At 34.6% G+C, this 12,783-nt stretch overlaps 1 long non-coding RNA gene across 1 annotated transcript in view; it reads left to right on the forward strand.

Annotated features, from left to right (window-relative positions):
* Positions 1,688-12,783, forward strand: part of LOC110268182 — a 12,956-nt gene continuing 1,860 nt past the window's right edge. The window contains exon 1 of the long non-coding RNA XR_002356287.1: positions 1,688-1,723. This is a non-coding gene — a long non-coding RNA (uncharacterized LOC110268182). The remainder of the gene's footprint in view (positions 1,724-12,783) is intronic.

Genomic DNA, 12,783 nt, shown 5'->3' on the forward strand with positions numbered 1-12,783 from the left:
TTTTTCAATAACAAAATATTTTCAAATCTTAAGAAAACCAATTTGGCAACTGCCAATTTAACAAATCAATCACTCAAAATATTTAACCTTCTCAAACAGTCAACAATTCTACCAAACAAACAATCACAATCATCCAGAGCAACTCAGTTCGATCCATAAGACTCACATAATCACCAAAAATATATTTTAGCATCAATATCGATTTATAATAATTTTCGAAAATAAACGAGTTTAAGAAAATCGCCCTTACTTCGAATAGTCAAAACTCAAAAACTCTAAAACTCATCACAAACTCGTTTTTTCCTGGCCTGCAACAGCGACAGCCATAACCACAGCTCCATACCACTTTTGCAGCAACCACGACAACTCTAATCGCAACATGTAATAACTGAAACTCAATCATATAACAAATAACGCCGCAAAACCTCATCTAAGATAACAGAACAATGAGAAAAGGACTTTTCGGAACGAAAAGGCTTACTGCAACAAAGAAGAAACACTAAAGTGAAAATCAACAGCTCAAGCAGTTGTCCTGACGGCCATGACGTCGTTACTAGCATCCAGAGATGTACTGACGCGATCCAAACAAAACCAGGAGGAGTGACAGCAACCCCAAGCAGTTTCGGCGAGCTCCAGCGGTAGAGACATCCTCCGGTGATGACCCAACAGTGGCGACAACGATAGAAGCTTCGACGGCAACGGCTGTGGCTCGGCGACGAACGGAACAACCCCTTCCTTCTTCGGTCTTCCCTCCTACGCGTCCTTAGCGGCATCCATGATGGGAGATGCGACGGCGGTGGAAGCTGGTAGCGACACACTCGTGATGAAGATGACACCGGCGAGGACCTCTGCGAAGATGTCGACGGAGCAGAACGTGGCGTGTCCTCTCTCCTTGGCGGCGTTCTCCGTCAGTAGCAGCGACGACGGAACGATGGCCGCTCTACCATCGATAGCGATGGTGACTGATGGCGAGCTGGGCGTGACGATAGGACGGCTCCCTCCTTCCTCCTCCCTTCTTCTCCATTTTTCCCTCTCTTCTCTTTTCCTTCCCCATTTCTCCCTTTTTTTCTCCTTTTTTTTTCTTTCTTTCTTTCTTTCTTTCTTTCTCAAAGAATGGTCGAGGGTTTTGGGGGATTGAATGGCAGTTAGGTGGGTTAGGGTTAGGGATAGCGTTTTGATTTGAAAATTAGTGTTTAATTTGGGGCAAATGTGAAATTAAGAATTTTGGACAAATTGAAATTTGGTACTTTTAATAAAATTAGGGTATTTTGTATTAATTTGAAATCTAATTTAATTCCTTAAAATTACTTTAAAATATTATTTAATTATCAATTTGCTTATTGACTTTTAAATAAAGTATTTTAATTTAAAATTAGAGATAATATAATTTATTTATTTGTTTATAAAATTAAAGTATTAAATTCTAAAATCTCAATTATTTAAACTAAATCATATAAAATTCTTATTATTTTTTAATTTAATTATCAAAACTTGAATTAATTACTTTTAATAAAATAATTTTTAAAAATAAAATCTTTAATGAATAAATAAATTAAAATTAACTCATAATAAGATTTTCCGAAAATTTTGGGTCTTACATTTTGCGCCATTCTTGCCTGGCGGCGTTGTTGTGGTATCGCGCCACCCTCTTGTGGGGTTGCTGCTGCGTCGTGCCAGTTTGTCATTTTGAGGCGCTGTAATTCCCGGTAAAAGTTGCCGGAGAGTGAACCATTAAGGGATCCATCAATCCGTTCATCCCGTCGTCCAGGTTGATGCTGCCGGTTGCTGGCACACACGTTTTCCATGCGCCACTACGGTTGTCTCGAATTCAACGAGGGCCACTGCTGCTGCCTCGCGATCCTTGGGCGGCGTTGCTGCTGTTTCGTTGCCGTCCTCCCTCTGCCGTCGTGGTTCTCCTCCTCCTCTTCTTCTTGTTCTTCTTTTCCTTTTCCGGATGTGACTTTATTCTTTAGGTTAACTAGGTGAATTATTGTTCATTTTACTAGGTATGCAGATGGTTATTTTTATTCTAAAGTAGATGTTTATTTAATTTGGATTGGATTTAAGTATATACAATGAATTTTGCTGGATATTTATTTTAGTAAGGATGGGAATGGTTATTTTCATTCTAAAGTGGATGTTTATTTAATTTGGATTAGGTTTATATAGATACAATGAAATTTGCTGGATGTCCATTTTACTAGGTATGTGGTGGTTCTTTTTATTATAAAACGACGACTTGATGGAGAAGAAGCTCAGTAACAATGAGGCTGGCTGGTGAGAGATGAATCGATAGCGCAATGAAAGATTGGGGAAGGGGTATGCGACGGTAAAAGGGTTAGAAGGTGGATGATTAAAGTGTAAAAGGTGAAAGTAGAATTTTTGGAAGGATAATTTGTGATGGATTGTGTTTTTTTTTTTCACCTTCTGTGGGTTAGAAGTGCAGTCCATTGTTCACATTGTTCACAATTTCCATTGTCTATCTAGCAAAATTGATTTATTATGCACAATGGAAAATCACTCCAATTTCAGCTTTTAGTGGTTGCACATACTCACATATCAGTTTATAATTATCGTCTAACTGATTAGTTCTAGCAAACTAATCATATCAATCACAATTAGTTGCAATTAGCTAGCTATCCTAATTAACCGTTAGTTAGTGTGTTCTAATCAACTTTGACATGTAACACTTGTTGTATCCCTCTTGCTACCTCCGATCACGATTTTCAGGTTGGGTTGAGTGGCCACCGATCACTTTCTCAAAGCTGGAGTGTGCAAAAGATATTTGAAAGGTTAAAGAATATAGTTTTTGGGAAATTAAATTCTTTTTAGCTTCATTCCAAATTGTAAAGAATAAGAGTCTGATATGAAAGTTCACTACAATGCAAAATACTCAGCCATTACTGTTTGATTCACATTAAAAATTCAACAATAATTTTATAATTATCGAGTTTTTTGTCGGGTCAAATCTAATAAAAAAATCTCGCCAAAAAAAGTTACTATCAAATTTTCGTAATCCGACACTAATTACTATCAAATTAATCCGACAGAATAATAATTAGGGTGATGAAACTAGAAAAATGTTACCGTAAAAAAAATACAACGATAAATTTCACGCTATGTTTATTTTTTAGGCCATTTATTATCCTCAGATTTTTCCACCACTAACTTTAAAGGTAATAAATGAGCATAATTTTAATTTAAAAATGAAATAAAAATTACCATAATTTTTTTTCTTTTAAATTTGACGTAACAGATAGATTTTTTTTATAATGCATATATTCAGTATTCTTATTAAAACTTGCTATCAAAATATTCATTATCATTAATTTTTTTATATCATAATTAATAGAAACTAAATATTATTTTCTATCGAACAATAAACAAAAAAGTGTAATAACAAATGTAAGAAAAAAAGTTATGTCAAATAAATATACTTTAATGTCAAGCAAATGTGAAATAACAACCCGAAGAAAAAAAGTAAGGTCCAAACATAGCCTATGGATCCTGTTAATCATTCGCATCTTTCTCCTGGCTGTCCCCCTAGTCTTGCATCGGCATCGGTAGAGGTGCCGTTGTCGATGTTGGTGCTGGTGCCGGTGCATATGATGAGGAGCTCTATCCAATAGCAGTGCTATCATCGTGCAAAATGCTCAAAGTAGACTGCCATTTGCTACTGTAACTCTTACCTTAAGGGCTATGTGTAACACCCTACCATACAGAGCTTTACGCTTAAGTTCGTAAAACAAAGGTGGTGAGGTATTATGACCTCTAAAAATAATATATATATATATATAAATAGAAGAAAGTTATATCTAGGAGCCTTGAAGAAAAGAGTTAAGCAAAAACCGCAAAAGAAAAACGCATCACACTTGAAAACGTAAACCAGCAGACAGGTAAGGATAAGACATGAAGTATATAAGGTAACATTTGTTTTCGGAGATAGGACACAGAGACATGGACAACAAAAATTTAAAAAGTGTTTGTTGGCAGAGACATGGACACGGAACATATTGTCTCCGGGACAATTTTTATATTTTTGTGTCCACTTCTTTATGAAGGACAATGATGGACACAGAATTTAATAAGGTGGACACGAATTTTTTAATAATTTTTTCTTCCTTTTTTATCTATAGATATTTTTATTATTCCACCATTATCCTTTTTTAAACCTATCAAAAAACCCTAATTTGACATCTTCTCTGCAACGCCGATCTCCTCCACGGTATTCTCTTCTCCCTGTTCTCTGTCTCCTATATTTTTCTTCTTCTTCTTCTTCTTCTTCTTCTTCTTCTTCTTCTTCTCTGATAGGTTCTTTCTTCATCTTCCTATTCTCTGTCTCCTCTCTTCTTTTTCTTCTTCCTCTGCTGATTCTCTTGTCGTCTTTCTCTAGCAAGTTCTATCTTCTTCCTGCTCTCTATAGTCTATAGTCTCTGTAGCTGGCTCCAAAATCGCCTTGTAGCAGCTACAAGCTCTTCACTTTTCATTTTCAGGTCGGTCTCCCTCTCTCTTAAATTCGTTGTTGTAGTTTGTTCAATCAAAGAGACTTGCTATTTAATTGCTTTCTGCACCTGCTGAATCTTGAAAACACTCTCTGGATTTCAAGAATCTCAAATTCTTCGATTGTTTTCATCTGGATATTATCTATTTGAGTCATTTTCAAAACCCCCATTTATGAAAGCATTGCAAGTTTTTACGCATGCCACCTACTCGACCATTTGGATAGCCCAACCTAAAGCTGAAAAGGAGGATCCTGTAGAGAAACCAAATAATGGTGAGTGAATTGAAAATCTAAAGAGTAAACTACCATTTCTATCCATGAAAGTTGAAAACGTTGACACATCTATCCATAAAAAAAGAAAATTACCATTTGTACCCATAAAACATGAGTTCCATATAACAAAATTATCCAAACACTAAAAAATCATATAAAAACCCCAAATTACCCTTATCATCATCTACATCATCTTTTTCCCTCCACCATCACCACCACTAACCCCATCCTCTCTCTCTCCTTCCATTTTCTGAGCTCGTCACCGCCGCCAGAGTCCGTCAACCCTGCCAACTCCTTCCTCTCTCTCTTTCTCTCCCTTTCCTTTTGTATTTTGCTTCTCTCTCTTCTACTTCTTCGAATGGTTGCATGATGTAGGTTCAGTGGTCTCTAGATTTGTAGACTGGGGAAGAGCAGGTGGAACCACGGACTGGACAGAGGCTGGAGCTCTGTGTCAGCGAGAGATGGAGTGCTAGCTGAAATGGGTTGGGGCAGCGGTAGCGATCAGGCAATGGCAGTGGCTCTAAGGTTGTAAAAGGCGGCAAAAACATAAGGCGATGGTGGTCCTGGTCTTGCGGAGGTAAGGCGAGGGGAAGAAGAAGAAAAAGAGAGGGAAATGGTGGAGGAGGAAAGAAAGGGGGAAAGGACGCGGCGGCGGCAAGTGGAGGTTGGGTGGGACTTGACGGCGCCAGCGACTGTTGAGTGCCGCGGCGGTGGTTACGCGGAGGAGCTAAGAAGGCATGAGAGAGAGGAAGAAGAGTGAAAATCGGGTGAGGGGGGACAGCTTGGTGTTCGTTGGTGGTAGTACGGTGGTCTCAAACAATTTTCTTTTTATATTGTTGTTATTGTTACTTTATGTGAAGAAGATGATAATGGAGGTATAATAGTGGTGGTGGTGATGGTAGTGATGAAGAAAATGAGGTAGTAGTGCCTTTGAATTGAGTGATGATAGTAATTAGGGTTTAGGGTGGTGGTGAGGAAGAATTTCGGTGGTGGGTTTGGGATTGGAAAAGTGGTGGTGTGGAGTAAATGGTGGTGGTGGGGTAATTTGGGAATTTTAAATAATTTTTTTGAATTTGGATAGTTTTGTTAACAAAAGTTTATATTTCATGGGTACAAATAGTAATTTCTTTCTTCTATGAGTGGATATGTCAGCGTTTTCAACTTTCGTGGGTACAAATAGTAGTTTACTCAAATCTAAAAATTAAATATAAACAAGAAAAATTGTATTTTATATGACAAAATTAGTGATTTTTTCAATTATGCTATGAATGAATGAATAGACAAAATTATATGTGTGTTTCATTTGAATTGTATGTGTGACAAAATTGGTGATTTTTTTAATGATATTATGAATGAATGGACAAAGTTGTATGTATGTTGTTCTTAATGGAAGAATGAATAAAAAAATATATTGAACTCTTCTTATTTGTTTGAATTCAAAAATAAAATAATTAGTAGGTTATGTTGCTGTTATTCTTATTGATGGTGATTATTTTTAGTATTTATGTAAATTTTATAATAATTTATTATTTATATTTTGACCTGTTGATTAGGGAATAATGGAACCATTGGACCGCTCCGAACAATTTAGACGATTTCTTGTTTTTTATTTTATGATTCAGTCTGAGCTTGAGGCAATTTCGATATTAGTTTTGATATTTGTATTTTTCTATTTGAGAAACAAGAGAAGAGACATTTGTTTATTAGGAATAGAGAAATTAATACTAATCCCTTAAGATGAGATGTGTTAAACCGCATAATAGGAGGAGGCGATAGAAATTGTATTTGGGAATTAAGGATGAGTGTAGACGCGTTAGGAAGATTATGTGAGTTACTTAAAGTTCAGGGTGGATTAAGTGATGAATGTCGTGTAAGTATATCTAAGCAAATGATTACATTTTTTATAATATTAGCTCATCATAAAAAGAATTGCACACTTCAAGTTAGATTTGTTATAGGTCAGGAGAAACAATAAGTAGGTATTTCAATAAGGTGTTGTACTCGGTTATACATGTTCAAAGCTTATTGTTTGCAAAGGCTTTTCCTATTCCAGATGACTGTATAGATCCCTGATGGAAATGGTTCAAGGTAAATCTAGCGAATAACTGCGATAATGATTTTGTCTTATGTATAATTTTGTAGAGTTTGTGTTGACACTTAAATTTCTTTGGTTTAGGGTTGTCTAGGAGCATTAGATGGAACATATATGGATGTGACTGTTCCTGAAGAAGATAAATCAAGATACGAACAAGAAATTGTGAAATATCAACCAACGTCCTAGGCGTATGCAATCGAGATATGAATTTTGTGCATGTACTTAGTGGATGGGAAGGATCCGCATCGGATACCAATTGGTATGTAATAGTTAATTTTTAGGTAACAAAAACACTTCAAAATATTAGTTCATACAAATTTTTTAATCCTCGTAGGGTATCTCTTTTAATTTATAGGAAATTATTATTTAGTGGATGCTGGTTATACTAATTGCAAGGGATTTCTAGCACCATATCGATATTATGTACAAGAATGGGCCCATGGAAGAAATGCATCTAGAAACTTTCGAGAATATTTTAACAAGAAGCACTCGTCAGCTAGGAACATTATTGAGCGTTGTTTTGGTTTACTTAGGAAGAGATGGACAATTTTGAAGAGTCCTTATTTCTACAAAATTAAGACACAAAATAGAATAATAATTGCTTGTTGTCTACTGCAAAACTTTATTCGGCTTAATATGGGCTCCGATCCTGAAAAGGACATCTTACTTGAGGATGACCACGTACTTATTGGAGAGGAGCATGGTGGTAATGAAGATGGTGACGATGAGATAATTGACAATGTAGAAGGCAGCAATGAATGGACTGCTTGGCGGGACAACTTAGCACCTGAAATGTACATTGAGTAGATGCATAGCCGTATAAATTAGTTGGTTTACTTATTGTATGTGTGTTTCCTTTGAATTATTTTGATAATTTGTTGTCTTGGGTATTTATTGTAAAACCTAACAGTGAAACTTTAATCATTATTGATGTTGTGTTTTGACTACATATACCACTTGCTTTAAATGTATCGTATTCATAAGTTTATTTGTTGTATGTGTGTTTTTTTGAATTAGTATGATAATTTGTTTACAATAATGTCATAATGTGTTTAGGATGCTCACTTGAATTTTGATTAAGTTAATCTAGATAGTAGAGACAAATGGACAGACATGTCTGGACTAATGAAGAGACTGAGACATTTGTTGATTTTATGGAGGAGCTTGTCAGTAAAGGAAGAATCATTGATGTGGGTTAGTTTAAACCTGGATCTTTTGAGAAACTTGCTGCGAAAATGAATGAGAGATTTTCAGGTGGTGGCTTTCAAATAAGTCATTGCAAGAACAAGGTTAAGAGGCTAAAAGAAAAATATCAATGTGCTGCTAACATGGCAGCCTGTAGCGGTTTTCGATGGGATGATGTGAAGCAATGCGTGGTTGTGGACAACAAAAAGATTCTACCTGCATATATGAAGGTTAATTTTCATGTTTGATTTGATTCACTTAATTTTATTCTACTTGAAAATTATTTCTATCCCTCTTTGATGATCTTTTATTTGTTTTCTAGAAACAAGGAATAAGATTGTATACTCCAAGAAAGCATTTTTCCCTTTATCCACGTTTGGAGAAAATATTTTGTAAAGATAGGGCAAATGAAGTTGCTGTTGTATGCGGCAATGATGCTGAAGAAGAAGTGCAACAGGATGGAGATGAAGAAGTGGATGCGGTAGATATGGATATGTTTAACTCAAACCATGATTTCAGTGAATCCCTACTCCAACAATCGAATTCTGTAGCTTCATCTTCTGAGAAGAAACAAGGAAAAAAGCCATACTCATCTAAAGGGGCAAAGGATACCAAGATGATGAAGGAGTTAACTGACACCTTGAAGTATGTGTTCAATCCGAAAGTGTTTGGATGCTTTTGCTCAAGCTATGGTAAAGACTCGTGAGGGAAAAAAGGTTTGTGATATGCTTAGCGAGCTTAGGTTCACTGATGATGAAATTATTTCTATTGCACTCAAGTTTTTCATAAATCCTCAATTGGAAAAAACCTTTTGGTCACTGGGAGATAGTAAAAAAACTGGATTTGTTAGAGCTATATTGCATACTTAGAGTTTATCTCTTTTCAAGAAATATAGTTGGAGGTTGGATTTATAGTACATTTGGTTTTTTAGACTTACCAATTTGGCACATGTTAATACATAATTAGTATTGTCGGCAGAATTTGGTATCTTAGACTTATAACAATTTGGTATTTTGTGCAGAATTAGTTTTCAATATGTGTAGAATCGTTTCTTTTGTTAATGTTAATGCAAAATTTAAGTTAAAACTAGTGCAGAATTTTGTTTAACATTACTGTAGATAAGTTATAATTAGTTTTAGATTTCAATTCAATTGTGCAGAAGTTTCTTTTATATATTTAAATGTAGAAATTAGTTTGAAAATTAGAGCAGGATTAGTTTCACATTTTTTTTCAATATGATGAAGTTTCTTTTGTTAAGCTAGTGCAAAAGTACCAATAAAAAATAGCAAAACAGCAATACAGAGAATGAGGGACACTATATATAGCAAAGGTCACCTAACATCGTAACGGCTAGTTATCAATTATAATAGCATAACAACAACTAACCTATTGCTAACTACCATTTTCATTCTCTTCACTAATAAAGACATCACTGAATTCTTTGCTATCGATTCAAGAGTAAGACAGGCTGCTTCTGCAAATGAAGCTGTGATATAATATTGATCCCATTCTCATAAGTTTAGCTAGTATGCAGACATGTCAGTTAGTTAGTTAGTTAGTGGAAAGATATCTTGCTTGTAATTCGATTTCAAACATATCTAATGTACCATCCATCCTAAGATGTAATGCAAGTTTATGAGTACATCGGAAGTGCATTATTAATTTATTGTTGTGTTCAGTTAGTAAAGATGACAGCCGAATGATTTAGAGAAGCAATGATGTTGGTGGTTGCTGGAAGCTAGCATGGAATACAAATGGTTTAACAAGTAGTGTATATATGTTCATGTTGTTTCAATTCTCTTTGAACACAATATGACCATGAAGTTCTAAACATTTACATTTGTATAGTTTGCAGGGATAAACTGGGTTCTATATTACACTCCAAATCTACATCATTCCTAATCAGTGTTGTCACAACCTTGTTGATTCTTCCTGGTATAGCTTTAAGCATGAAGTTCATATTTATCTCAGGAAGAAGGTATGCTTGTTTTTTTGTTTTGGCAGTTTAATACCTGTTTAGTTATGTACTTCTGTTATTATTATGAGGACACTCTGGAGATCTCAAAATTTAACCCTTTACATTGGCCACCTAAGTTGGCTAAATACTTGCTTTATGAAACAAAAGGATCAAATTATGTTTTAGGATAGTTTCAAAAAAGTACACATTTTAAGCATCTTTGTATTTGCTTCTGTTTGTTGTCTACTTGTCAAAAACAGGTTCTTTAATATGCGGCAACTACTACTCTGCTCTGAGATTTTTCCAACAAGGGTGTGTGGCCTCTGCATAGCTATATGCGCTCCAGTGTTATGGATTGGAAGCATAATTGTCACATACACACTGCCTATGATGCTCAACTCAATCGAACTCACTGGTTTCTTTGGCATATATGCTGTTGCTTGTTCCAACTCCTGGATATTTGTTTTCCTGAAGGTTCCAGAAACAAAGGGCATGCTTCTGCCAAGAACTAGTGACAAAATATTGATCTCATTCTCATGAGTTTAGCGTATATGCATGCATGTCAATTAGTTAGTTAGAGAAAGATATCTTAATTGGATAACTATTTAGAAAATGCAAAAAATAAATAGTATTTTTTAAAACTATATATTTAATATTAGATATTTTTATTATGTTTTAAAATATATTGAGAATATTTTTGTCGTCAACAAAAGTAGATAATATTTTGTCAACTTCTATACATATTAACGACAAATTTAGTATTTTTCCTTTATTTTATTAATAAGTAGCCATGAAAAAGAGAAGCAGTGTGAAAAGAATGTGAATTTAATGAGTTAAATTCTAAAATGGTTTCTGAGATTGGCTTCATGTACTAAAATCGTTTCTGAGATTTTAATTGCACCAATTATGTTTGTGAGATTGACAAAAATGTACCACGTTAGTCCCTGACCCATTCCCCATTAACGACGTGATGACATGGCTTAATGACATGGGTTGTTAGTGACACGTGTCACTCCGTGATTCGGCTACGTGTAATGGTATGATGTGTTGACCACTGACACGTGGCATGCTGATGTGGATAGTTGCGCCATATGTCACAGTGCTATTTGGCCACATGTCTATTTGTGCTGTGTGTCACAACAGCATTCGTCCACGTGTCATGTATTATGTCATCATTGTAGATGCACCAAATTAGTCCCCACTTTGCATTAAGTGACTCATTTTAGTCCCTAAAATTGAATGTTGTACACCAAACTAGTTCCTTCACGAGTTTTTTTCTCATTTTTTAAAAAATTTAAAATTTTCAATATCTTAAATTGCACTAATTTTAATTTTATTTTTTCACATATCATTTAAATACAAGTGTTTTTATAAAAATTTTAAAATTTTAGTTTTAATTATATAATTTGTTTCTATAATAATTTAACATTGGTAAATTTTGTAATATATAAGTATGTTATTATAAAAAAAATATATGATTGATTAGACATATTTTTTAATAAAAAAATATGTACTTTTAACAAGAGATCAAGAATTAAAATACACATTTTTTTCGGATCTTATATAATATACGTTTCTGTTATGTGTAAATGAGCGAGACTGAAGGCACTTCAAGTACGCTCACTACCATCTCTAACCTCTTAGACGAAAGAGATTGGAGATGGTAGTGAGAGTGCTTGAAATGCGTTCACGTCAACTCCAAGACAACGGTTAGGGATATCCTCAAGAGAAAAAATATTTTATAAAAGAACTTGTATTTAAATAACATGTGAAAAATAGAATTGAAATTAATGCATTCAAAGATATTGAAAATTTTGAATTTATAGAAAAAAAAGGAGAAATAACTAGTGAAGGGACTAGTTTGGTACACGACATTAATTTCAAAGACTAAAATGAATCACTTAATGCAAAGTGAGTGACTAATTTGGTGCATCTACAATGATGACATAACAGATGACACGTGGACGAATACTATTAAGACACTTGACACAAACCAACACATGACCCAAATAGTATTATGACAAGTGGCACAACCGTCTACATCAGTATGTCATGTGTCACTGGTCATCAACATATCATTATACCATTATACGTGGCCAAACCATGGAGTGACACGTGTTACTAACAGTCTACGTCATCAAGCCATGTCATCACGCCGTTAACGGAAAATAAACTAAGAACCAACATAGTGCACTTTTGTCAATTTTAGAAACGTAATTGATGCAATTAGAATCACAGGGACAATTTTAGTGCATGATACTAATCCCAATGACTATTTTCGGATTTAACTCAAATTTAATAGACCTTAATTCCATACAGTGTTGGACTATTGGCTAACTCACGAAACTTCTTCTTCACCCATTAACCAATTCTTTAGACCGTCTTCAACATGAGAAAAACCAATGTTTTAAACACTAAACCCAATCAATTGATTTGAATGGGTTAACTGAAAACTCACCTTCCGCCTAGTCCAGTTCATACATAAAATAGATTTGCAAAAAGTCAAGTAGAAAAATTGATCAAATTTATAGTATATCAACTAACTTGTTAAATTAGCACAGATTTTTTCAATTAAGATCTTAAAAAAAATTTATACTAAAAAATAACAAATTTAGAGCTTTAAAACTGTAATATCATAATTACAAATAAAATTAATATGACAAATCTTCTTTTATAGTTAGATTCTTTGCTGATAGATCTTCTTTTGACACATCTACCTCTATCTCTAAGAACGAACTTAAGTAGAATTTAGGGGAGGTACTTATCCCCACT

This window comes from Arachis ipaensis, chromosome B10, assembly GCF_000816755.2.
Source record: "Arachis ipaensis cultivar K30076 chromosome B10, Araip1.1, whole genome shotgun sequence".
NCBI classification, from domain to species: Eukaryota; Viridiplantae; Streptophyta; class Magnoliopsida; order Fabales; family Fabaceae; genus Arachis; species Arachis ipaensis.